The sequence below is a fragment of the Pseudophryne corroboree genome, chromosome 4 (genome assembly GCF_028390025.1).
Source record: "Pseudophryne corroboree isolate aPseCor3 chromosome 4, aPseCor3.hap2, whole genome shotgun sequence".
In the NCBI taxonomy this organism is placed as follows: domain Eukaryota; kingdom Metazoa; phylum Chordata; class Amphibia; order Anura; family Myobatrachidae; genus Pseudophryne; species Pseudophryne corroboree.
Window position 1 is genome coordinate 26,743,200 of NC_086447.1, and position 24,653 is coordinate 26,767,852.

The 24,653-nt window shown below is 32.0% G+C and overlaps 25 non-coding genes across 25 annotated transcripts; all 25 read right to left on the reverse strand.

The window, feature by feature from the left end:
- Positions 1 to 205: 205 nt before the first annotated feature.
- On the reverse strand, positions 206 to 278 carry TRNAV-AAC (transfer RNA valine (anticodon AAC)). The gene has a single exon. It is a non-coding gene; the product is annotated as a tRNA-Val (tRNA).
- Positions 279 to 1,647: 1,369 nt separating this feature from the next.
- TRNAV-AAC (transfer RNA valine (anticodon AAC)) lies at positions 1,648 to 1,720 on the reverse strand. The gene has a single exon. It is a non-coding gene; the product is annotated as a tRNA-Val (tRNA).
- Positions 1,721 to 2,149: 429 nt separating this feature from the next.
- TRNAV-CAC (transfer RNA valine (anticodon CAC)) lies at positions 2,150 to 2,222 on the reverse strand. Its single transcript has one exon. It is a non-coding gene; the product is annotated as a tRNA-Val (tRNA).
- Positions 2,223 to 3,090: 868 nt separating this feature from the next.
- Positions 3,091 to 3,163, reverse strand: TRNAV-AAC (transfer RNA valine (anticodon AAC)). Its single transcript has one exon. It is a non-coding gene; the product is annotated as a tRNA-Val (tRNA).
- Positions 3,164 to 4,531: 1,368 nt separating this feature from the next.
- On the reverse strand, positions 4,532 to 4,604 carry TRNAV-AAC (transfer RNA valine (anticodon AAC)). The gene has a single exon. It is a non-coding gene; the product is annotated as a tRNA-Val (tRNA).
- A 430-nt stretch (positions 4,605 to 5,034) lies between these two features.
- On the reverse strand, positions 5,035 to 5,107 carry TRNAV-CAC (transfer RNA valine (anticodon CAC)). The gene has a single exon. It is a non-coding gene; the product is annotated as a tRNA-Val (tRNA).
- Positions 5,108 to 5,973: 866 nt separating this feature from the next.
- Positions 5,974 to 6,046, reverse strand: TRNAV-AAC (transfer RNA valine (anticodon AAC)). The gene has a single exon. It is a non-coding gene; the product is annotated as a tRNA-Val (tRNA).
- A 430-nt stretch (positions 6,047 to 6,476) lies between these two features.
- Positions 6,477 to 6,549, reverse strand: TRNAV-CAC (transfer RNA valine (anticodon CAC)). Its single transcript has one exon. It is a non-coding gene; the product is annotated as a tRNA-Val (tRNA).
- An 868-nt stretch (positions 6,550 to 7,417) lies between these two features.
- Positions 7,418 to 7,490, reverse strand: TRNAV-AAC (transfer RNA valine (anticodon AAC)). Its single transcript has one exon. It is a non-coding gene; the product is annotated as a tRNA-Val (tRNA).
- A 1,370-nt stretch (positions 7,491 to 8,860) lies between these two features.
- On the reverse strand, positions 8,861 to 8,933 carry TRNAV-AAC (transfer RNA valine (anticodon AAC)). The gene has a single exon. It is a non-coding gene; the product is annotated as a tRNA-Val (tRNA).
- A 429-nt stretch (positions 8,934 to 9,362) lies between these two features.
- On the reverse strand, positions 9,363 to 9,435 carry TRNAV-CAC (transfer RNA valine (anticodon CAC)). Its single transcript has one exon. It is a non-coding gene; the product is annotated as a tRNA-Val (tRNA).
- Positions 9,436 to 10,303: 868 nt separating this feature from the next.
- On the reverse strand, positions 10,304 to 10,376 carry TRNAV-AAC (transfer RNA valine (anticodon AAC)). The gene has a single exon. It is a non-coding gene; the product is annotated as a tRNA-Val (tRNA).
- A 1,367-nt stretch (positions 10,377 to 11,743) lies between these two features.
- TRNAV-AAC (transfer RNA valine (anticodon AAC)) lies at positions 11,744 to 11,816 on the reverse strand. Its single transcript has one exon. It is a non-coding gene; the product is annotated as a tRNA-Val (tRNA).
- A 430-nt stretch (positions 11,817 to 12,246) lies between these two features.
- Positions 12,247 to 12,319, reverse strand: TRNAV-CAC (transfer RNA valine (anticodon CAC)). Its single transcript has one exon. It is a non-coding gene; the product is annotated as a tRNA-Val (tRNA).
- Positions 12,320 to 13,187: 868 nt separating this feature from the next.
- TRNAV-AAC (transfer RNA valine (anticodon AAC)) lies at positions 13,188 to 13,260 on the reverse strand. Its single transcript has one exon. It is a non-coding gene; the product is annotated as a tRNA-Val (tRNA).
- A 1,368-nt stretch (positions 13,261 to 14,628) lies between these two features.
- Positions 14,629 to 14,701, reverse strand: TRNAV-AAC (transfer RNA valine (anticodon AAC)). The gene has a single exon. It is a non-coding gene; the product is annotated as a tRNA-Val (tRNA).
- Positions 14,702 to 15,127: 426 nt separating this feature from the next.
- TRNAV-CAC (transfer RNA valine (anticodon CAC)) lies at positions 15,128 to 15,200 on the reverse strand. The gene has a single exon. It is a non-coding gene; the product is annotated as a tRNA-Val (tRNA).
- Positions 15,201 to 16,068: 868 nt separating this feature from the next.
- Positions 16,069 to 16,141, reverse strand: TRNAV-AAC (transfer RNA valine (anticodon AAC)). Its single transcript has one exon. It is a non-coding gene; the product is annotated as a tRNA-Val (tRNA).
- A 428-nt stretch (positions 16,142 to 16,569) lies between these two features.
- On the reverse strand, positions 16,570 to 16,642 carry TRNAV-CAC (transfer RNA valine (anticodon CAC)). The gene has a single exon. It is a non-coding gene; the product is annotated as a tRNA-Val (tRNA).
- Positions 16,643 to 18,231: 1,589 nt separating this feature from the next.
- Positions 18,232 to 18,304, reverse strand: TRNAV-AAC (transfer RNA valine (anticodon AAC)). Its single transcript has one exon. It is a non-coding gene; the product is annotated as a tRNA-Val (tRNA).
- A 429-nt stretch (positions 18,305 to 18,733) lies between these two features.
- On the reverse strand, positions 18,734 to 18,806 carry TRNAV-CAC (transfer RNA valine (anticodon CAC)). The gene has a single exon. It is a non-coding gene; the product is annotated as a tRNA-Val (tRNA).
- Positions 18,807 to 19,674: 868 nt separating this feature from the next.
- On the reverse strand, positions 19,675 to 19,747 carry TRNAV-AAC (transfer RNA valine (anticodon AAC)). The gene has a single exon. It is a non-coding gene; the product is annotated as a tRNA-Val (tRNA).
- Positions 19,748 to 21,115: 1,368 nt separating this feature from the next.
- On the reverse strand, positions 21,116 to 21,188 carry TRNAV-AAC (transfer RNA valine (anticodon AAC)). Its single transcript has one exon. It is a non-coding gene; the product is annotated as a tRNA-Val (tRNA).
- Positions 21,189 to 22,556: 1,368 nt separating this feature from the next.
- On the reverse strand, positions 22,557 to 22,629 carry TRNAV-AAC (transfer RNA valine (anticodon AAC)). The gene has a single exon. It is a non-coding gene; the product is annotated as a tRNA-Val (tRNA).
- A 428-nt stretch (positions 22,630 to 23,057) lies between these two features.
- Positions 23,058 to 23,130, reverse strand: TRNAV-CAC (transfer RNA valine (anticodon CAC)). Its single transcript has one exon. It is a non-coding gene; the product is annotated as a tRNA-Val (tRNA).
- Between the last annotated feature and the right edge of the window lie 1,523 nt (positions 23,131 to 24,653).

The following is a 24,653-nucleotide window of genomic DNA, read 5'->3' on the forward strand; positions in this document are numbered from 1 at the left end:
TTCGAACTGGGGACCTTTCACGTGTGAGGCAAACATGAAATCACTACACTACAGATACTACATGAAAAATTTGCGACCATCATCCAATAAAAAATGATCTTTGACATTCAGTATGGCATGCTAAAATAAACTTTTTATCTGATTGTATTTTTATTGAGCATTTTACCCAAAAATTCATTGTTTTAAAATTCTAAAGCTAAAACATTGCTTCTGCCCAGTTTTGAACTGGGGACCTTTCGCGTGTTAGGCGAATGTGATAACCACTACACTACAGAAACTGACTCTTGAGGATCCCATCACTATCTAGTCTGGAAGTACAAATGACACATGCTTTTCTTAGAAATATAATTTTTTCTAAACTTTTTTCCTATTTTCTAATAATTTTGGCGCTATTTTTCCACTTTGCATTTCAAGAGGACACATTCACTTATTATCAATTCTGATCATTGTATTTACTAAAAAAATATTTTTTTAATGTATTTCTGACCAATTTTGAAGGGGGACCTTATGCATATTGGGTAAATGTGAATAACTCTACACTACAGGTACTTCATGAATGCAACACCATCCAATATGCATGGTAGAAGGGAAATTGACTTTTGATATTCTGCAATATGATTTTTGCTTGCTTTTTCAATGAGCAATGCAACAGTAGATAGTTATCAAAATATAAATTATTGAATTCAAAGTATTTAGGTAACAAAAAATGTTCTGCCCAGTTTTGAACTGAGGACCTTTCGCATGTGAGGCGAACCTGATAACCACTACACTACAGAAACTACATGGAAACAGCATCTCCTGCCATCCAATAAAAAATGATCTTTGACATACATTATGGCATTCTGAAATAAACTTTTTATATGATTGCATTTTTATTTGGCATTTCAACCAAAAATCCCTTGTTTTAAAATTCTAAAGATAACAGCACATTTCTGCCCAGTTTCGAACTGGGGACCTTTTGTGTTTTAGGCGAATGTGATAACCACTACAATACAGAAACTGACTTTTGAAGATCTCATCACTATGGAGTCGGGAAGTACCATTGGCAAACCGTTTTCATAGAATTTTTTTTTCTAAACTTATTTTTCTATTTTCTAATAATTTCTATGCTATTTTTTCCACTTTGCATTTCAAGAGGACACATTCACTTATTAATAGTTCTGATCATTGTATTTAATAAAAAAATCTATTTTTAATGTATTTCTGACCAATTTTGAAGGGGAACCTTATGCATATTCGCTAAATGTGAATAATACTACACTACAGGTACTTCATGAATGCAACACCATCCAATATGCATGGTAGAAGGGAAATTGACTTTTGATATTCTGCAATATGATTTTTTGCTTGCTTTTTCATTGAGCAATGCAACAGTATATATTTATCAAAATATAAATTATTGAATTCAAAGTGTTTAGGTAACAAAATATGTTTCTGCCAATTTCGAACTGGGGACCTTTCACGTGTGAGGCAAACATGAAATCACTACACTACAGATACTACATGAAAAATTTGCGACCATCATCCAATAAAAAATGATCTTTGACATTCAGTATGGCATGCTAAAATAAACTTTTTATCTGATTGTATTTTTATTGAGCATTTTACCCAAAAATTCATTGTTTTAAAATTTTAAAGCTAAAACATTGTTTCTGCCCAGTTTTGAACTGGGGACCTTTCGCGTGTTAGGCGAACGTGATAACCACTACACTACAGAAACTGACTCTTGTGGATCCCATCACTATCTAGTCTGGAAGTACAAATGACACATGCTTTTCTTAGAAATATAATTTTTTCTAAACTTTTTTCCTATTTTCTAATAATTTTGGCGCTTTTTTTCCACTTTGCATTTCAAGAGGACACATTCACTTATTATCAATTCTGATCATTGTATTTACTAAAAAAATATTTTTTTAATGTATTTCTGACCAATTTTGAAGGGGGACCTTATGCATATTGGGTAAATGTGAATAACTCTACACTACAGGTACTTCATGAATGCAACACCATCCAATATGCATGGTAGAAGGGAAATTGACTTTTGATATTCTGCAATATGATTTTTGCTTGCTTTTTCAATGAGCAATGCAACAGTAGATAGTTATCAAAATATAAATTATTGAATTCAAAGTGTTTAGGTAACAAAATATGTTTCTGCCCAGTTTTGAACTGAGGACCCTTCGCGTGTGAGGCAAACGTGATAACCACTACACTACAGAAACTACATGGAAACAGCATCTCCCGCTATCCAATAAAAAATGATCTTTGACATACATTATGGCATTCTGAAATAAACTTTTTATATGATTGCATTTTTATTTGGCATTTCAACCAAAAATCCCTTGTTTTAAAATTCTAAAGATAACAGCACATTTCTGCCCAGTTTCGAACTGGGGACCTTTTGTGTTTTAGGCGAATGTGATAACCACTACAATACAGAAACTGACTTTTGAAGATCTCATCACTATGGAGTCGGGAAGTACCATTGGCAAACCGTTTTCATAGAATTTTTTTTTCTAAACTTATTTTTCTATTTTCTAATAATTTCTATGCTATTTTTTCCACTTTGCATTTCAAGAGGACACATTCACTTATTAATAGTTCTGATCATTGTATTTAATAAAAAAATCTATTTTTAATGTATTTCTGACCAATTTTGAAGGGGAACCTTATGCATATTGGCTAAATGTGAATAATACTACACTACAGGTACTTCATGAATGCAACACCATCCAATATGCATGGTAGAAGGGAAATTGACTTTTGATATTCTGCAATATGATTTTTTGCTTGCTTTTTCATTGAGCAATGCAACAGTATATATTTATCAAAATATAAATTATTGAATTCAAAGTGTTTAGGTAACAAAATATGTTTCTGCCAATTTCGAACTGGGGACCTTTCACGTGTGAGGCAAACATGAAATCACTACACTACAGATACTACATGAAAAATTTGCGACCATCATCCAATAAAAAATGATCTTTGACATTCAGTATGGCATGCTAAAATAAACTTTTTATCTGATTGTATTTTTATTGAGCATTTTACCCAAAAATTCATTGTTTTAAAATTCTAAAGCTAAAACATTGCTTCTGCCCAGTTTTGAACTGGGGACCTTTCGCGTGTTAGGCGAATGTGATAACCACTACACTACAGAAACTGACTCTTGAGGATCCCATCACTATCTAGTCTGGAAGTACAAATGACACATGCTTTTCTTAGAAATATAATTTTTTCTAAACTTTTTTCCTATTTTCTAATAATTTTGACGCTATTTTTCCACTTTGCATTTCAAGAGGACACATTCACTTATTATCAATTCTGATCATTGTATTTACTAAAAAAATATTTTTTAATGTATTTCTGACCAATTTTGAAGGGGGACCTTATGCATATTGGGTAAATGTGAATAACTCTACACTACAGGTACTTCATGAATGCAACACCATCCAATATGCATGGTAGAAGGGAAATTGACTTTTGATATTCTGCAATATGATTTTTGCTTGCTTTTTCATTGAGCAATGCAACAGTAGATAGTTATCAAAATATAAATTATTGAATTTAAAGTATTTAGGTAACAAAAAATGTTCTGCCCAGTTTTGAACTGAGGACCTTTCGCGTGTGAGGCGAACCTGATAACCACTACACTACAGAAACTACATGGAAACAGCATCTCCTGCCATCCAATAAAAAATGATCTTTGACATACATTATGGCATTCTGAAATAAACTTTTTATATGATTGCATTTTTATTTGGCATTTCAACCAAAAATCCCTTGTTTTAAAATTCTAAAGATAACAGCACATTTCTGCCCAGTTTCGAACTGGGGACCTTTTGTGTTTTAGGCGAATGTGATAACCACTACAATACAGAAACTGACTTTTGAAGATCTCATCACTATGGAGTCGGGAAGTACCATTGGCAAACCGTTTTCATAGAATTTTTTTTTCTAAACTTATTTTTCTATTTTCTAATAATTTCTATGCTATTTTTTCCACTTTGCATTTCAAGAGGACACATTCACTTATTAATAGTTCTGATCATTGTATTTAATAAAAAAATCTATTTTTAATGTATTTCTGACCAATTTTGAAGGGGAACCTTATGCATATTCGCTAAATGTGAATAATACTACACTACAGGTACTTCATGAATGCAACACCATCCAATATGCATGGTAGAAGGGAAATTGACTTTTGATATTCTGCAATATGATTTTTTGCTTGCTTTTTCATTGAGCAATGCAACAGTATATATTTATCAAAATATAAATTATTGAATTCAAAGTGTTTAGGTAACAAAATATGTTTCTGCCAATTTCGAACTGGGGACCTTTCACGTGTGAGGCAAACATGAAATCACTACACTACAGATACTACATGAAAAATTTGCGACCATCATCCAATAAAAAATGATCTTTGACATTCAGTATGGCATGCTAAAATAAACTTTTTATCTGATTGTATTTTTATTGAGCATTTTACCCAAAAATTCATTGTTTTAAAATTCTAAAGCTAAAACATTGCTTCTGCCCAGTTTTGAAATGGGGACCTTTCGCGTGTTAGGCGAATGTGATAACCACTACACTACAGAAACTGACTCTTGAGGATCCCATCACTATCTAGTCTGGAAGTACAAATGACACATGCTTTTCTTAGAAATATAATTTTTTCTAAACTTTTTTTCCTATTTTCTAATAATTTTGGCGCTATTTTTCCACTTTGCATTTCAAGAGGACACATTCACTTATTATCAATTCTGATCATTGTATTTACTAAAAAAATATTTTTTTAATGTATTACTGACCAATTTTGAAGGGGGACCTTATGCATATTGGGTAAATGTGAATAACTCTACACTACAGGTACTTCATGAATGCAACACCATCCAATATGCATGGTAGAAGGGAAATTGACTTTTGATATTCTGCAATATGATTTTTGCTTGCTTTTTCAATGAGCAATGCAACAGTAGATAGTTATCAAAATATAAATTATTGAATTCAAAGTGTTTAGGTAACAAAATATGTTTCTGCCCAGTTTTGAACTGAGGACCTTTCGCGTGTGAGGCGAACGTAATAACCACTACACTACAGAAACTACATGGAAACAGCATCTCCCGCCATCCAATAAAAAATGATCTTTGACATACATTATGGCATTCTGAAATAAACTTTTTATATGATTGCATTTTTATTTGGCATTTCAACCAAAAATCCCTTGTTTTAAAATTCTAAAGAAAACAGCATATTTCTGCCCAGTTTCGAACTGGGGACCTTTTGTGTTTTAGGCGAATGTGATAACCACTACAATACAGAAACTGACTTTTGAAGATCTCATCACTATGGAGTCGGGAAGTACCATTGGCAAACCGTTTTCTTAGAATTTTTTTTTCTAAACTTATTTTTCTATATTCTAATAATTTCTATGCTATTTTTCCACTTTGCATTTCAAGAGGACACATTTACTTATTAATAGTTCTGATCATTGTATTTACTAAAAAAATATTTTTTTAATGTATTTCTGACCAATTTTGAAGGGGGACCTTATGCATATTGGGTAAATGTGAATAACTCTACACTACAGGTACTTCATGAATGCAACACCATCCAATATGCATGGTAGAAGGGAAATTGACTTTTGATATTCTGCAATATGATTTTTTGCTTGCTTTTTCATTGAGCAATGCAAAAGTATATAGTTATCAAAATATAAATTATTGAATTCAAAGTGTTTAGGTAACAAAATATGTTTCTGCCAATTTCGAACTGGGGACCTTTCACGTGTGAGGCAAACATGAAATCACTACACTACAGATACTACATGAAAAATTTGCGACCATCATCCAAAAAAAATGATCTTTGACATTCAGTATGGCATGCTAAAATAAACTTTTTATCTGATTGTATTTTTATTGAGCATTTTACCCAAAAATTCATTGTTTTAAAATTCTAAAGCTAAAACATTGTTTCTGCCCAGTTTTGAACTGGGGACCTTTCGCGTGTTAGGCGAACGTGATAACCACTACACTACAGAAACTGACTCTTGTGGATCCCATCACTATCTAGTCTGGAAGTACAAATGACACATGCTTTTCTTAGAAATATAATTTTTTCTAAACTTTTTTTCCTATTTTCTAATAATTTTGGCGCTTTTTTTCCACTTTGCATTTCAAGAGGACACATTCACTTATTATCAATTCTGATCATTGTATTTACTAAAAAAATATTTTTTTAATGTATTTCTGACCAATTTTGAAGGGGGACCTTATGCATATTGGGTAAATGTGAATAACTCTACACTACAGGTACTTCATGAATGCAACACCATCCAATATGCATGGTAGAAGGGAAATTGACTTTTGATATTCTGCAATATGATTTTTGCTTGCTTTTTCAATGAGCAATGCAACAGTAGATAGTTATCAAAATATAAATTATTGAATTCAAAGTGTTTAGGTAACAAAATATGTTTCTGCCCAGTTTTGAACTGAGGACCTTTCGCGTGTGAGGCAAACGTGATAACCACTACACTACAGAAACTACATGGAAACAGCATCTCCCGCTATCCAATAAAAAATGATCTTTGACATACATTATGGCATTCTGAAATAAACTTTTTATATGATTGCATTTTTATTTGGCATTTCAACCAAAAATCCCTTGTTTTAAAATTCTAAAGATAACAGCACATTTCTGCCCAGTTTCGAACTGGGGACCTTTTGTGTTTTAGGCGAATGTGATAACCACTACAATACAGAAACTGACTTTTGAAGATCTCATCACTATGGATTCGGGAAGTACCATTGGCAAACCGTTTTCATAGAATTTTTTTTTCTAAACTTATTTTTCTATTTTCTAATAATTTCTATGCTATTTTTTCCACTTTGCATTTCAAGAGGACACATTCACTTATTAATAGTTCTGATCATTGTATTTAATAAAAAAATCTATTTTTAATGTATTTCTGACCAATTTTGAAGGGGAACCTTATGCATATTGGCTAAATGTGAATAATACTACACTACAGGTACTTCATGAATGCAACACCATCCAATATGCATGGTAGAAGGGAAATTGACTTTTGATATTCTGCAATATGATTTTTTGCTTGCTTTTTCATTGAGCAATGCAACAGTATATATTTATCAAAATATAAATTATTGAATTCAAAGTGTTTAGGTAACAAAATATGTTTCTGCCAATTTCGAACTGGGGACCTTTCACGTGTGAGGCAAACATGAAATCACTACACTACAGATACTACATGAAAAATTTGCGACCATCATCCAATAAAAAATGATCTTTGACATTCAGTATGGCATGCTAAAATAAACTTTTTATCTGATTGTATTTTTATTGAGCATTTTACCCAAAAATTCATTGTTTTAAAATTCTAAAGCTAAAACATTGCTTCTGCCCAGTTTTGAACTGGGGACCTTTCGCGTGTTAGGCGAATGTGATAACCACTACACTACAGAAACTGACTCTTGAGGATCCCATCACTATCTAGTCTGGAAGTACAAATGACACATGCTTTTCTTAGAAATATAATTTTTTCTAAACTTTTTTTCCTATTTTCTAATAATTTTGGCGCTATTTTTCCACTTTGCATTTCAAGAGGACACATTCACTTATTATCAATTCTGATCATTGTATTTACTAAAAAAATATTTTTTTAATGTATTTCTGACCAATTTTGAAGGGGGACCTTATGCATATTGGGTAAATGTGAATAACTCTACACTACAGGTACTTCATGAATGCAACACCATCCAATATGCATGGTAGAAGGGAAATTGACTTTTGATATTCTGCAATATGATTTTTGCTTGCTTTTTCAATGAGCAATGCAACAGTAGATAGTTATCAAAATATAAATTATTGAATTCAAAGTATTTAGGTAACAAAAAATGTTCTGCCCAGTTTTGAACTGAGGACCTTTCGCATGTGAGGCGAACCTGATAACCACTACACTACAGAAACTACATGGAAACAGCATCTCCTGCCATCCAATAAAAAATGATCTTTGACATACATTATGGCATTCTGAAATAAACTTTTTATATGATTGCATTTTTATTTGGCATTTCAACCAAAAATCCCTTGTTTTAAAATTCTAAAGATAACAGCACATTTCTGCCCAGTTTCGAACTGGGGACCTTTTGTGTTTTAGGCGAATGTGATAACCACTACAATACAGAAACTGACTTTTGAAGATCTCATCACTATGGAGTCGGGAAGTACCATTGGCAAACCGTTTTCATAGAATTTTTTTTTTTAAACTTATTTTTCTATTTTCTAATAATTTCTATGCTATTTTTTCCACTTTGCATTTCAAGAGGACACATTCACTTATTAATAGTTCTGATCATTGTATTTAATAAAAAAATCTATTTTTAATGTATTTCTGACCAATTTTGAAGGGGAACCTTATGCATATTCGCTAAATGTGAATAATACTACACTACAGGTACTTCATGAATGCAACACCATCCAATATGCATGGTAGAAGGGAAATTGACTTTTGATATTCTGCAATATGATTTTTTGCTTGCTTTTTCATTGAGCAATGCAACAGTATATATTTATCAAAATATAAATTATTGAATTCAAAGTGTTTAGGTAACAAAATATGTTTCTGCCAATTTCGAACTGGGGACCTTTCACGTGTGAGGCAAACACGAAATCACTACACTACAGATACTACATGAAAAATTTGCGACCATCATCCAATAAAAAATGATCTTTGACATTCAGTATGGCATGCTAAAATAAACTTTTTATCTGATTGTATTTTTATTGAGCATTTTACCCAAAAATTCATTGTTTTAAAATTTTAAAGCTAAAACATTGTTTCTGCCCAGTTTTGAACTGGGGACCTTTCGCGTGTTAGGCGAACGTGATAACCACTACACTACAGAAACTGACTCTTGTGGATCCCATCACTATCTAGTCTGGAAGTACAAATGACACATGCTTTTCTTAGAAATATAATTTTTTCTAAACTTTTTTCCTATTTTCTAATAATTTTGGCGCTTTTTTTCCACTTTGCATTTCAAGAGGACACATTCACTTATTATCAATTCTGATCATTGTATTTACTAAAAAAATATTTTTTTAATGTATTTCTGACCAATTTTGAAGGGGGACCTTATGCATATTGGGTAAATGTGAATAACTCTACACTACAGGTACTTCATGAATGCAACACCATCCAATATGCATGGTAGAAGGGAAATTGACTTTTGATATTCTGCAATATGATTTTTGCTTGCTTTTTCAATGAGCAATGCAACAGTAGATAGTTATCAAAATATAAATTATTGAATTCAAAGTGTTTAGGTAACAAAATATGTTTCTGCCCAGTTTTGAACTGAGGACCTTTCGCGTGTGAGGCAAACGTGATAACCACTACACTACAGAAACTACATGGAAACAGCATCTCCCGCTATCCAATAAAAAATGATCTTTGACATACATTATGGCATTCTGAAATAAACTTTTTATATGATTGCATTTTTATTTGGCATTTCAACCAAAAATCCCTTGTTTTAAAATTCTAAAGATAACAGCACATTTCTGCCCAGTTTCGAACTGGGGACCTTTTGTGTTTTAGGCGAATGTGATAACCACTACAATACAGAAACTGACTTTTGAAGATCTCATCACTATGGAGTCGGGAAGTACCATTGGCAAACCGTTTTCATAGAATTTTTTTTTCTAAACTTATTTTTCTATTTTCTAATAATTTCTATGCTATTTTTTCCACTTTGCATTTCAAGAGGACACATTCACTTATTAATAGTTCTGATCATTGTATTTAATAAAAAAATCTATTTTTAATGTATTTCTGACCAATTTTGAAGGGGAACCTTATGCATATTGGCTAAATGTGAATAATACTACACTACAGGTACTTCATGAATGCAACACCATCCAATATGCATGGTAGAAGGGAAATTGACTTTTGATATTCTGCAATATGATTTTTTGCTTGCTTTTTCATTGAGCAATGCAACAGTATATATTTATCAAAATATAAATTATTGAATTCAAAGTGTTTAGGTAACAAAATATGTTTCTGCCAATTTCGAACTGGGGACCTTTCACGTGTGAGGCAAACATGAAATCACTACACTACAGATACTACATGAAAAATTTGCGACCATCATCCAATAAAAAATGATCTTTGACATTCAGTATGGCATGCTAAAATAAACTTTTTATCTGATTGTATTTTTATTGAGCATTTTACCCAAAAATTCATTGTTTTAAAATTCTAAAGCTAAAACATTGCTTCTGCCCAGTTTTGAACTGGGGACCTTTCGCGTGTTAGGCGAATGTGATAACCACTACACTACAGAAACTGACTCTTGAGGATCCCATCACTATCTAGTCTGGAAGTACAAATGACACATGCTTTTCTTAGAAATATAATTTTTTCTAAACTTTTTTCCTATTTTTAATAATTTTGACGCTATTTTTCCACTTTGCATTTCAAGAGGACACATTCACTTATTATCAATTCTGATCATTGTATTTACTAAAAAAATATTTTTTAATGTATTTCTGACCAATTTTGAAGGGGGACCTTATGCATATTGGGTAAATGTGAATAACTCTACACTACAGGTACTTCATGAATGCAACACCATCCAATATGCATGGTAGAAGGGAAATTGACTTTTGATATTCTGCAATATGATTTTTGCTTGCTTTTTCATTGAGCAATGCAACAGTAGATAGTTATCAAAATATAAATTATTGAATTTAAAGTATTTAGGTAACAAAAAATGTTCTGCCCAGTTTTGAACTGAGGACCTTTCGCGTGTGAGGCGAACCTGATAACCACTACACTACAGAAACTACATGGAAACAGCATCTCCTGCCATCCAATAAAAAATGATCTTTGACATACATTATGGCATTCTGAAATAAACTTTTTATATGATTGCATTTTTATTTGGCATTTCAACCAAAAATCCCTTGTTTTAAAATTCTAAAGATAACAGCACATTTCTGCCCAGTTTCGAACTGGGGACCTTTTGTGTTTTAGGCGAATGTGATAACCACTACAATACAGAAACTGACTTTTGAAGATCTCATCACTATGGAGTCGGGAAGTACCATTGGCAAACCGTTTTCATAGAATTTTTTTTTCTAAACTTATTTTTCTATTTTCTAATAATTTCTATGCTATTTTTTCCACTTTGCATTTCAAGAGGACACATTCACTTATTAATAGTTCTGATCATTGTATTTAATAAAAAAATCTATTTTTAATGTATTTCTGACCAATTTTGAAGGGGAACCTTATGCATATTGGCTAAATGTGAATAATACTACACTACAGGTACTTCATGAATGCAACACCATCCAATATGCATGGTAGAAGGGAAATTGACTTTTGATATTCTGCAATATGATTTTTTGCTTGCTTTTTCATTGAGCAATGCAACAGTATATATTTATCAAAATATAAATTATTGAATTCAAAGTGTTTAGGTAACAAAATATGTTTCTGCCAATTTCGAACTGGGGACCTTTCACGTGTGAGGCAAACATGAAATCACTACACTACAGATACTACATGAAAAATTTGCGACCATCATCCAATAAAAAATGATCTTTGACATTCAGTATGGCATGCTAAAATAAACTTTTTATCTGATTGTATTTTTATTGAGCATTTTACCCAAAAATTCATTGTTTTAAAATTCTAAAGCTAAAACATTGCTTCTGCCCAGTTTTGAAATGGGGACCTTTCGCGTGTTAGGCGAATGTGATAACCACTACACTACAGAAACTGACTCTTGAGGATCCCATCACTATCTAGTCTGGAAGTACAAATGACACATGCTTTTCTTAGAAATATAATTTTTTCTAAACTTTTTTTCCTATTTTCTAATAATTTTGGCGCTTTTTTTCCACTTTGCATTTCAAGAGGACACATTCACTTATTATCAATTCTCATCATTGTATTTACTAAAAAAATATTTTTTTAATGTATTACTGACCAATTTTGAAGGGGGACCTTATGCATATTGGGTAAATGTGAATAACTCTACACTACAGGTACTTCATGAATGCAACACCATCCAATATGCATGGTAGAAGGGAAATTGACTTTTGATATTCTGCAATATGATTTTTGCTTGCTTTTTCAATGAGCAATGCAACAGTAGATAGTTATCAAAATATAAATTATTGAATTCAAAGTGTTTAGGTAACAAAATATGTTTCTGCCCAGTTTTGAACTGAGGACCTTTCGCGTGTGAGGCGAACGTGATAACCACTACACTACAGAAACTACATGGAAACAGCATCTCCCGCCATCCAATAAAAAATGATCTTTGACATACATTATGGCATTCTGAAATAAACTTTTTATATGATTGCATTTTTATTTGGCATTTCAACCAAAAATCCCTTGTTTTAAAATTCTAAAGATAACAGCACATTTCTGCCCAGTTTCGAACTGGGGACCTTTTGTGTTTTAGGCGAATGTGATAACCACTACAATACAGAAACTGACTTTTGAAGATCTCATCACTATGGAGTCGGGAAGTACCATTGGCAAACCGTTTTCATAGAATTTTTTAATCTAAACTTATTTTTCTATTTTCTAATAATTTCTATGCTATTTTTTCCACTTTGCATTTCAAGAGGACACATTCACTTATTAATAGTTCTGATCATTGTATTTAATAAAAAAATCTATTTTTAATGTATTTCTGACCAATTTTGAAGGGCAACCTTATGCATATTGGCTAAATGTGAATAATACTACACTACAGGTACTTCATGAATGCAACACCATCCAATATGCATGGTAGAAGGGAAATTGACTTTTGATATTCTGCAATATGATTTTTTGCTTGCTTTTTCATTGAGCAATGCAACAGTATATATTTATCAAAATATAAATTATTGAATTCAAAGTGTTTAGGTAACAAAATATGTTTCTGCCAATTTCGAACTGGGGACCTTTCACGTGTGAGGCAAACATGAAATCACTACACTACAGATACTACATGAAAAATTTGCGACCATCATCCAATAAAAAATGATCTTTGACATTCAGTATGGCATGCTAAAATAAACTTTTTATCTGATTGTATTTTTATTGAGCATTTTACCCAAAAATTCATTGTTTTAAAATTCTAAAGCTAAAAGATTGTTTCTGCCCAGTTTCAAACTGGGGACCTTTCGCGTGTTAGGCGAACGTGATAACCACTACACTACAGAAACTGACTCTTGTGGATCCCATCCCTATCTAGTCTGGAAGTACAAATGACACATGCTTTTCTTAGAAATATAATTTTTTCTAAACTTTTTTCCTATTTTCTAATAATTTTGACGCTATTTTTCCACTTTGCTTTTCAAGAGGACACATTCACTTATTATCAATTCTGATCATTGTATTTACTAAAAAAATTTTTTTTAATGTATTTCTGACCAATTTTGAAGGGGGACCTTATGCATATTGGGTAAATGTGAATAACTCTACACTACAGGTACTTCATGAATGCAACACCATCCAATATGCATGGTAGAAGGGAAATTGACTTTTGATATTCTGCAATATGATTTTTGCTTGCTTTTTCATTGAGCAATGCAACAGTAGATAGTTATCAAAATATAAATTATTGAATTTAAAGTATTTAGGTAGCAAAAAATGTTCTGCCCAGTTTTGAACTGAGGACCTTTCGCGTGTGAGGCGAATCTGATAACCACTACACTACAAAAACTACATGGAAACAGCATCTCCTGCCATCCAATAAAAAATGATCTTTGACATACATTATGGCATTCTGAAATAAACTTTTTATATGATTGCATTTTTATTTGGCATTTCAACCAAAAATCCCTTGTTATAAAATTCTAAAGATAACAGCACATTTCTGCCCAGTTTCGAACTGGGGACCTTTTGTGTTTTAGGCGAATGTGATAACCACTACAATACAGAAACTGACTTTTGAAGATCTCATCACTATGGAGTCGGGAAGTACCATTGGCAAACCGTTTTCATAGAATTTTTTTTTCTAAACTTATTTTTCTATTTTCTAATAATTTCTATGCTATTTTTTCCACTTTGCATTTCAAGAGGACACATTCACTTGTTAATAGTTCTGATCATTGTATTTAATAAAAAAATCTATTTTTAATGTATTTCTGACCAATTTTGAAGGGGAACCTTATGCATATTCGCTAAATGTGAATAATACTACACTACAGGTACTTCATGAATGCAACACCATCCAATATGCATGGTAGAAGGGAAATTGACTTTTGATATTCTGCAATATGATTTTTTGCTTGCTTTTTCATTGAGCAATGCAACAGTATATATTTATCAAAATATAAATTATTGAATTCAAAGTGTTTAGGTAACAAAATATGTTTCTGCCAATTTCGAACTGGGGACCTTTCACGTGTGAGGCAAACATGAAATCACTACACTACAGATACTACATGAAAAAATTGCGACCATCATCCAATAAAAAATGATCTTTGACATTCAGTATGGCATGCTAAAATAAACTTTTTATCTGATTGTATTTTTATTGAGCATTTTACCCAAAAATTCATTGTTTTAAAATTCTAAAGCTAAAAGATTGTTTCTGCCCAGTTTCGAACTGGGGACCTTTCGCGTGTTAGGCGAACGTGATAACCACTACACTACAGAAACTGACTCTCGTGGTTCCCATCACTATCTAGTCTGGAAGTACAAATGACACATGCTTTTCTTAGAAATGTAATTTTTCTAAACTTTTTCCTATTTTCTAATAATTTTGACGCTATTTTTCCACTTTGCATTTCAAGAGGACACATTCACTTATTATCAATTCTGATCATTGTATTTACTAAAAAATGTTTTTTTATTTATTTCTGACCAATTTTGAAGGGGGACCTTATGCATATTGGGTAAATATGAATAACTCTACACTACAGGTACTTCATGAATGCAATACCATCCAATATGCATGGTAGAAGGGAAATTGACTTTTTATATTCTGCAATATGATTTTTTGCTTGCTTTTTCATTGAGCAATGCAACAGTATATAGTTATCAAAATATAAATTATTGAATTCAAAGTGTTTAGGTAACAAAATATGTTTCTGCACAGTTTTGAACTGAGGACCTTTCGCGTGTGAGGCGAAAGTGATAACCACTACACTACAGAAACTACATGGAAACAGCGTCTCCCACCATCCAATAAAAAATGATCTTTGACATACATTATGGCATTCTGAAATAAACTTTTTATATGATTGCATTTTTATTTGGCATTTCAACCAAAAATCCCTTGTTTTAAAATTCTAAAGATAACAGCACATTTCTGCCCAGTTTCGAACTGGGGACCTTTTGTGTTTTAGGCGAATGTGATAACCACTACAATACAGAAACTGACTTTTGAAGATCTCATCACTATGGAGTCGGGAAGTACCATTGGCAAACCGTTTTCATAGAATTTTTTTTTCTAAACTTATTTTTCTATTTTCTAATAATTTCTATGCTATTTTTTCCACTTTGCATTTCAAGAGGACACATTCACTTATTAATAGTTCTGATCATTGTATTTAATAAAAAAATCTATTTTTAATGTATTTCTGACCAATTTTGAAGGGGAACCTTATGCATATTCGCTAAATGTGAATAATACTACACTACAGGTACTTCATGAATGCAACACCATCCAATATGCATGGTAGAAGGGAAATTGACTTTTGATATTCTGCAATATGATTTTTTGCTTGCTTTTTCATTGAGCAATGCAACAGTATATATTTATCAAAATATAAATTATTGAATTCAAAGTGTTTAGGTAACAAACTATGTTTCTGCCAATTTCGAACTGGGGACCTTTCACGTGTGAGGCAAACATGAAATCACTACACTACAGATACTACATGAAAAATTTGCGACCATCATCCAATAAAAAATGATCTTTGACATTCAGTATGGCATGCTAAAATATACTTTTTATCTGATTGTATTTTTATTGAACATTTCACCCAAAAATTCATTGTTTTAAAATTCTAAAGCTAAAAGACTGTTTCTGCCCAGTTTCGAACTGGGGACCTTTCGCGTGTTAAGCGAACGTGATAAACACTACACTACAGAAACCGACTCTCGAGGATCCCATCACTATCTAGTCTGGAAGTACAAATGACACATGCTTTTCTTAGAAATATAATTTTTTCTAAACTTTTTTCCTATTTTCTAATAATTTTGACGCTATTTTTCCACTTTGCATTTCAAGAGGACACATTCACTTATTATCAATTCTGATCATTGTATTTACTAAAAAAATATTTTTTAATGTATTTCTGACCAATTTTGAAGGGGCACCTTATGCATATTGGGTAAATGTGAATAACTCTACACTACAGGTACTTCATGAATGCAACACCATCCAATATTCATGGTAGAAGGGAAATTGACTTTTGATATTCTGCAATATGATTTTTGCTTGCTTTTTCATTGAGCAATGCAACAGTAGATAGTTATCAAAATATAAATAATTGAATTCAAAGTGTTTAGGTAACAAAATGTGTTTCTGCCCAGTTTTGAACTGGGGATCTTTCGCGTGTGAGGCGAACGTGATAACCACTACACTACAGAAACTACATGGAAACAGCATCTCCTGCCATCCAATAAAAAATGATCTTTGACATACATTATGGCATTCTGAAATAAACTTTTTATATGATTGCATTTTTATTTGGCATTTCAACCAAAAATCCCTTGTTTTAAAATTCTAAAGAAAACAGCATATTTCTGCCCAGTTTCGAACTGGGCACCTTTTGTGTTTTAGGCGAATGTGATAACCACTACAATACAGAAACTGACTTTTGAAGATCTCATCACTATGGAGTCGGAAAGTACCATTGGCAAACCGTTTTCTTAGAATTTTTTTTTCTAAACTTATTTTTCTATTTTCTAATAATTTCTATGCTATTTTTTCCACTTTGCATTTCAAGAGGACACATTTACTTATTAATAGTTCTGATTATTGTATTTACTAAAAAAATATTTTTTTAATGTATTTCTGACCAATTTTGAAGGGGGACCTTATGCATATTGGGTAAATGTGAATAACTCTACACTACAGGTACTTCATGAATGCAACACCATCCAATATGCATGGTAGAAGGGAAATTGACTTTTGATATTCTGCAATATGATTTTTGCTTGCTTTTTCATTGAGCAATGCAACAGTAGATAGTTATCAAAATATAAATTATTGAATTTAAAGTGTTTAGGTAACAAAAAATGTTCTGCCCAGTTTTGAACTGAGGACCTTTCGCGTGTGAGGGGAACCTGATAACCACTACACTACAGAAACTACATGGAAACAACATCTCCCGCCATCCAATAAAAAATGATCTTTGACATACATTATGGCATTCTGAAAGAAACTTTTTATATGATTGCATTTTTATTTGGCATTTCAACCAAAAATCCCTTGTTTTAAAATTCTAAAGATAACAGCACATTTCTGCCCAGTTTCGAACTGGGGACCTTTTGTGTTTTAGGCGAATGTGATAACCACTACAATACAGAAACTGACTTTTGAAGATCTCATCACTATGGAGTCGGGAAGTACCATTGGCAAACCGTTTTCATAGAATTTTTTTTTCTAAACTTATTTTTCTATTTTCTAATAATTTCTATGCTATTTTTTCCACTTTGCATTTCAAGAGGACACATTCACTTATTAATAGTTCTGATCATTGTATTTAATAAAAAAATCTATTTTTAATGTATTTCTGACCAATTTTGAAGGGGAACCTTATGCATATTGGCTAAATGTGAATAATACTACACTACAGGTACTTCATGAATGCAACACCATCCAATATGCATGGTAGAAGGGAAATTGACTTTTGATATTCTGCAATATGATTTTTTGCTTGCTTTTTCATTGAGCAATGCAACAGTATATATTTATCAAAATATAAATTATTGAATTCAAAGTGTTTAGGTAACAAAATATGTTTCTGCCAATTTCGAACTGGGGACCTTTCACGTGTGAGGCAAACATGAAATCACTACACTACAGATACTACATGAAAAATTTGCGACCATCATCCAATAAAAAATGATCTTTGACATTCAGTATGGCATGCTAAAATAAACTTTTTATCTGATTGTATTTTTATTGAGCATTTTACCCAAAAATTCATTGTTTTAAAATTCTAAAGCTAAAAGATTGTTTCTGCCCAGTTTCGAACTGGGGACCTTTCGCGTGTTAGGTGAACGTGATAACCACTACACTACAGAAACTGACTCTCGTGGATCCCATCACTATCTAGTCTGGAAGTACAAATGACACATGCTTTTCTTAGAAATATAATTTTTTCTAAACTTTTTTCCTATTTTCTAATAATTTTGACGCTATTTTTCCACTTTGCATTTCAAGAGGACACATTCACTTATTATCAATTCTGATCATTGTATTTACTAAAAAAATCTTTTTTTAATGTATTTCTGACCAATTTTGAAGGGGGACCTTATGCATATTGGGTAAATGTGAATAACTCTACACTACAGGTACTTCATGAATGCAACACCATCCAATATGCATGGTAGAAGGGAAATTGACTTTTGATATTCTGCAATATGATTTTTGCTTGCTTTTTCAATGAGCAATGCAACAGTAGATAGTTATCAAAATATAAATTATTGAATTCAAAGTGTTTAGGTAACAAAATATGTTTCTGCCCAGTTTTGAACTGAGGACCTTTCGCGTGTGAGGCGAACGTGATAACCACTACACTACAGAAACTACATGGAAACAGCATCTCCCGCCATCCAATAAAAAATGATCTTTGACATACATTATGGCATTCTGAAATAAACTTTTTATATGATTGCATTTTTATTTGGCATTTCAACCAAAAATCCCTTGTTTTAAAATTCTAAAGATAACAGCACATTTCTGCCCAGTTTCGAACTGGGGACCTTTTGTGTTTTAGGCGAATGTGATAACCACTACAATACAGAAACTGACTTTTGAAGATCTCATCACTATGGAGTCGGGAAGTACCATTGGCAAACCGTTTTCATAGAATTTTTTTTTCTAAACTTATTTTTCTATTTTCTAATAATTTCTATGCTATTTTTTCCACTTTGCATTTCAAGAGGACACATTCACTTATTAATAGTTCTGATCATTGTATTTAATAAAAAAATCTATTTTTAATGTATTTCTGACCAATTTTGAAGGGCAACCTTATGCATATTGGCTAAATGTGAATAATACTACACTACAGGTACTTCATGAATGCAACACCATCCAATATGCATGGTAGAAGGGAAATTGACTTTTGATATTCTGCAATATGATTTTTTGCTTGCTTTTTCATTGAGCAATGCAACAGTATATATTTATCAAAATATAAATTATTGAATTCAAAGTGTTTAGGTAACAAAATATGTTTCTGCCAATTTCGAACTGGGGACCTTTCACGTGTGAGGCAAACATGAAATCACTACACTACAGATACTACATGAAAAATTTGCGACCATCATCCAATAAAAAATGATCTTTGACATTCAGTATGGCATGCTAAAATAAACTTTTTATCTGATTGTATTTTTATTGAGCATTTTACCCAAAAATTCATTGTTTTAAAATTCTAAAGCTAAAAGATTGTTTCTGCCCAGTTTCGAACTGGGGACCTTTCGCGTGTTAGGCGAATGTGATAACCACTACACTACAGAAACTGACTCTTGTGGATCCTATCCCTATCTAGTCTGGAAGTACAAATGACACATGCTTTTCTTAGAAATATAATTTTTTCTAAACTTTTTTCCTATTTTCTAATAATTTTGACGCTATTTTTCCACTTTGCATTTCAAGAGGACACATTCACTTATTATCAATTCTGATCATTGTATTTACTAAAAAAATATTTTTTAATGTATTTCTGACCAATTTTGAAGGGGGACCTTATGCATATTGGGTAAATGTGAATAACTCTACACTACAGGTACTTCATGAATGCAACACCATCCAATATGCATGGTAGAAGGGAAATTGACTTTTGATATTCTGCAATATGATTTTTGCTTGCTTTTTCATTGAGCAATGCAACAGTAGATAGTTATCAAAATATAAATTATTGAATTTAAAGTATTTAGGTAACAAAAAATGTTCTGCCCAGTTTTGAACTGAGGACCTTTCGCGTGTGAGGCGAACCTGATAACCACTACACTACAGAAACTACATGGAAACAGCATCTCCTGCCATCCAATAAAAAATGATCTTTGACATACATTATGGCATTCTGAAATAAACTTTTTATATGATTGCATTTTTATTTGGCATTTCAACCAAAAATCCCTTGTTTTAAAATTCTAAAGATAACAGCACATTTCTGCCCAGTTTCGAACTGGGGACCTTTTGTGTTTTAGGCGAATGTGATAACCACTACAATACAGAAACTGACTTTTGAAGATCTCATCACTATGGAGTCGGGAAGTACCATTGGCAAACCGTTTTCATAGAATTTTTTTTTCTAAACTTATTTTTCTATTTTCTAATAATTTCTATGCTATTTTTTCCACTTTGCATTTCAAGAGGACACATTCACTTATTAATAGTTCTGATCATTGTATTTAATAAAAAAATCTATTTTTAATGTATTTCTGACCAATTTTGAAGGGCAACCTTATGCATATTGGCTAAATGTGAATAATACTACACTACAGGTACTTCATGAATGCAACACCATCCAATATGCATGGTAGAAGGGAAATTGACTTTTGATATTCTGCAATATGATTTTTTGCTTGCTTTTTCATTGAGCAATGCAACAGTATATATTTATCAAAATATAAATTATTGAATTCAAAGTGTTTAGGTAACAAAATATGTTTCTGCCAATTTCGAACTGGGGACCTTTCACGTGTGAGGCAAACATGAAATCACTACACTACAGATACTACATGAAAAATTTGCGACCATCATCCAATAAAAAATGATCTTTGACATTCAGTATGGCATGCTAAAATAAACTTTTTATCTGATTGTATTTTTATTGAGCATTTTACCCAAAAATTCATTGTTTTAAAATTCTAAAGCTAAAAGATTGTTTCTGCCCAGTTTCGAACTGGGGACCTTTCGCGTGTTAGGCGAATGTGATAACCACTACACTACAGAAACTGACTCTTGTGGATCCCATCCCTATCTAGTCTGGAAGTACAAATGACACATGCTTTTCTTAGAAATATAATTTTTTCTAAACTTTTTTCCTATTTTCTAATAATTTTGACGCTATTTTTCCACTTTGCATTTCAAGAGGACACATTCACTTATTATCAATTCTGATCATTGTATTTACTAAAAAAATATTTTTTAATGTATTTCTGACCAATTTTGAAGGGGGACCTTATGCATATTGGGTAAATGTGAATAACTCTACACTACAGGTACTTCATGAATGCAACACCATCCAATATGCATGGTAGAAGGGAAATTGACTTTTGATATTCTGCAATATGATTTTTGCTTGCTTTTTCATTGAGCAATGCAACAGTAGATAGTTATCAAAATATAAATTATTGAATTTAAAGTATTTAGGTAACAAAAAATGTTCTGCCCAGTTTTGAACTGAGGACCTTTCGCGTGTGAGGCGAACCTGATAACCACTACACTACAGAAACTACATGGAAACAGCATCTCCTGCCATCCAATAAAAAATGATCTTTGACATACATTATGGCATTCTGAAATAAACTTTTTATATGATTGCATTTTTATTTGGCATTTCAACCAAAAATCCCTTGTTTTAAAATTCTAAAGATAACAGCACATTTCTGCCCAGTTTCGAACTGGGGACCTTTTGTGTTTTAGGCGAATGTGATAACCACTACAATACAGAAACTGACTTTTGAAGATCTCATCACTATGGAGTCGGGAAGTACCATTGGCAAACCGTTTTCATAGAATTTTTTTTTCTAAACTTATTTTTCTATTTTCTAATAATTTCTATGCTATTTTTTCCACTTTGCATTTCAAGAGGACACATTCACTTATTAATAGTTCTGATCATTGTATTTAATAAAAAAATCTATTTTTAATGTATTTCTGACCAATTTTGAAGGGGAACCTTATGCATATTCGCTAAATGTGAATAATACTACACTACAGGTACTTCATGAATGCAACACCATCCAATATGCATGGTAGAAGGGAAATTGACTTTTGATATTCTGCAATATGATTTTTTGCTTGCTTTTTCATTGAGCAATGCAACAGTATATATTTATCAAAATATAAATTATTGAATTCAAAGTGTTTAGGTAACAAACTATGTTTCTGCCAATTTCGAACTGGGGACCTTTCACGTGTGAGGCAAACATGAAATCACTACACTACAGATACTACATGAAAAATTTGCGACCATCATCCAATAAAAAATGATCTTTGACATTCAGTATGGCATGCTAAAATATACTTTTTATCTGATTGTATTTTTATTGAACATTTCACCCAAAAATTCATTGTTTTAAAATTCTAAAGCTAAAAGACTGTTTCTGCCCAGTTTCGAACTGGGGACCTTTCGCGTGTTAAGCGAACGTGATAAACACTACACTACAGAAACCGACTCTCGAGGATCCCATCACTATCTAGTCTGGAAGTACAAATGACACATGCTTTTCTTAGAAATATAATTTTTTCTAAACTTTTTTCCTATTTTCTAATAATTTTGACGCTATTTTTCCACTTTGCATTTCAAGAGGACACATTCACTTATTATCAATTCTGATCATTGTATTTACTAAAAAAATATTTTTTAATGTATTTCTGACCAATTTTGAAGGGGCACCTTATGCATATTGGGTAAATGTGAATAACTCTACACTACAGGTACTTCATGAATGCAACACCATCCAATATTCATGGTAGAAGGGAAATTGACTTTTGATATTCTGCAATATGATTTTTGCTTGCTTTTTCATTGAGCAATGCAACAGTAGATAGTTATCAAAATATAAATAATTGAATTCAAAGTGTTTAGGTAACAAAATGTGTTTCTGCCCAGTTTTGAACTGGGGATCTTTCGCGTGTGAGGCGAACGTGATAACCACTACACTACAGAAACTACATGGAAACAGCATCTCCTGCCATCCAATAAAAAATGATCTTTGACATACATTATGGCATTCTGAAATAAACTTTTTATATGATTGCATTTTTATTTGGCATTTCAACCAAAAATCCCTTGTTTTAAAATTCTAAAGAAAACAGCATATTTCTGCCCAGTTTCGAACTGGGCACCTTTTGTGTTTTAGGCGAATGTGATAACCACTACAATACAGAAACTGACTTTTGAAGATCTCATCACTATGGAGTCGGAAAGTACCATTGGCAAACCGTTTTCTTAGAATTTTTTTTTCTAAACTTATTTTTCTATTTTCTAATAATTTCTATGCTATTTTTTCCACTTTGCATTTCAAGAGGACACATTTACTTATTAATAGTTCTGATTATTGTATTTACTAAAAAAATATTTTTTTAATGTATTTCTGACCAATTTTGAAGGGGGACCTTATGCATATTGGGTAAATGTGAATAACTCTACACTACAGGTACTTCATGAATGCAACACCATCCAATATGCATGGTAGAAGGGAAATTGACTTTTGATATTCTGCAATATGATTTTTGCTTGCTTTTTCATTGAGCAATGCAACAGTAGATAGTTATCAAAATATAAATTATTGAATTTAAAGTGTTTAGGTAACAAAAAATGTTCTGCCCAGTTTTGAACTGAGGACCTTTCGCGTGTGAGGGGAACCTGATAACCACTACACTACAGAAACTACATGGAAACAACATCTCCCGCCATCCAATAAAAAATGATCTTTGACATACATTATGGCATTCTGAAAGAAACTTTTTATATGATTGCATTTTTATTTGGCATTTCAACCAAAAATCCCTTGTTTTAAAATTCTAAAGATAACAGCACATTTCTGCCCAGTTTCGAACTGGGGACCTTTTGTGTTTTAGGCGAATGTGATAACCACTACAATACAGAAACTGACTTTTGAAGATCTCATCACTATGGAGTCGGGAAGTACCATTGGCAAACCGTTTTCATAGAATTTTTTTTTCTAAACTTATTTTTCTATTTTCTAATAATTTCTATGCTATTTTTTCCACTTTGCATTTCAAGAGGACACATTCACTTATTAATAGTTCTGATCATTGTATTTAATAAAAAAATCTATTTTTAATGTATTTCTGACCAATTTTGAAGGGGAACCTTATGCATATTGGCTAAATGTGAATAATACTACACTACAGGTACTTCATGAATGCAACACCATCCAATATGCATGGTAGAAGGGAAATTGACTTTTGATATTCTGCAATATGATTTTTTGCTTGCTTTTTCATTGAGCAATGCAACAGTATATATTTATCAAAATATAAATTATTGAATTCAAAGTGTTTAGGTAACAAAATATGTTTCTGCCAATTTCGAACTGGGGACCTTTCACGTGTGAGGCAAACATGAAATCACTACACTACAGATACTACATGAAAAATTTGCGACCATCATCCAATAAAAAATGATCTTTGACATTCAGTATGGCATGCTAAAATAAACTTTTTATC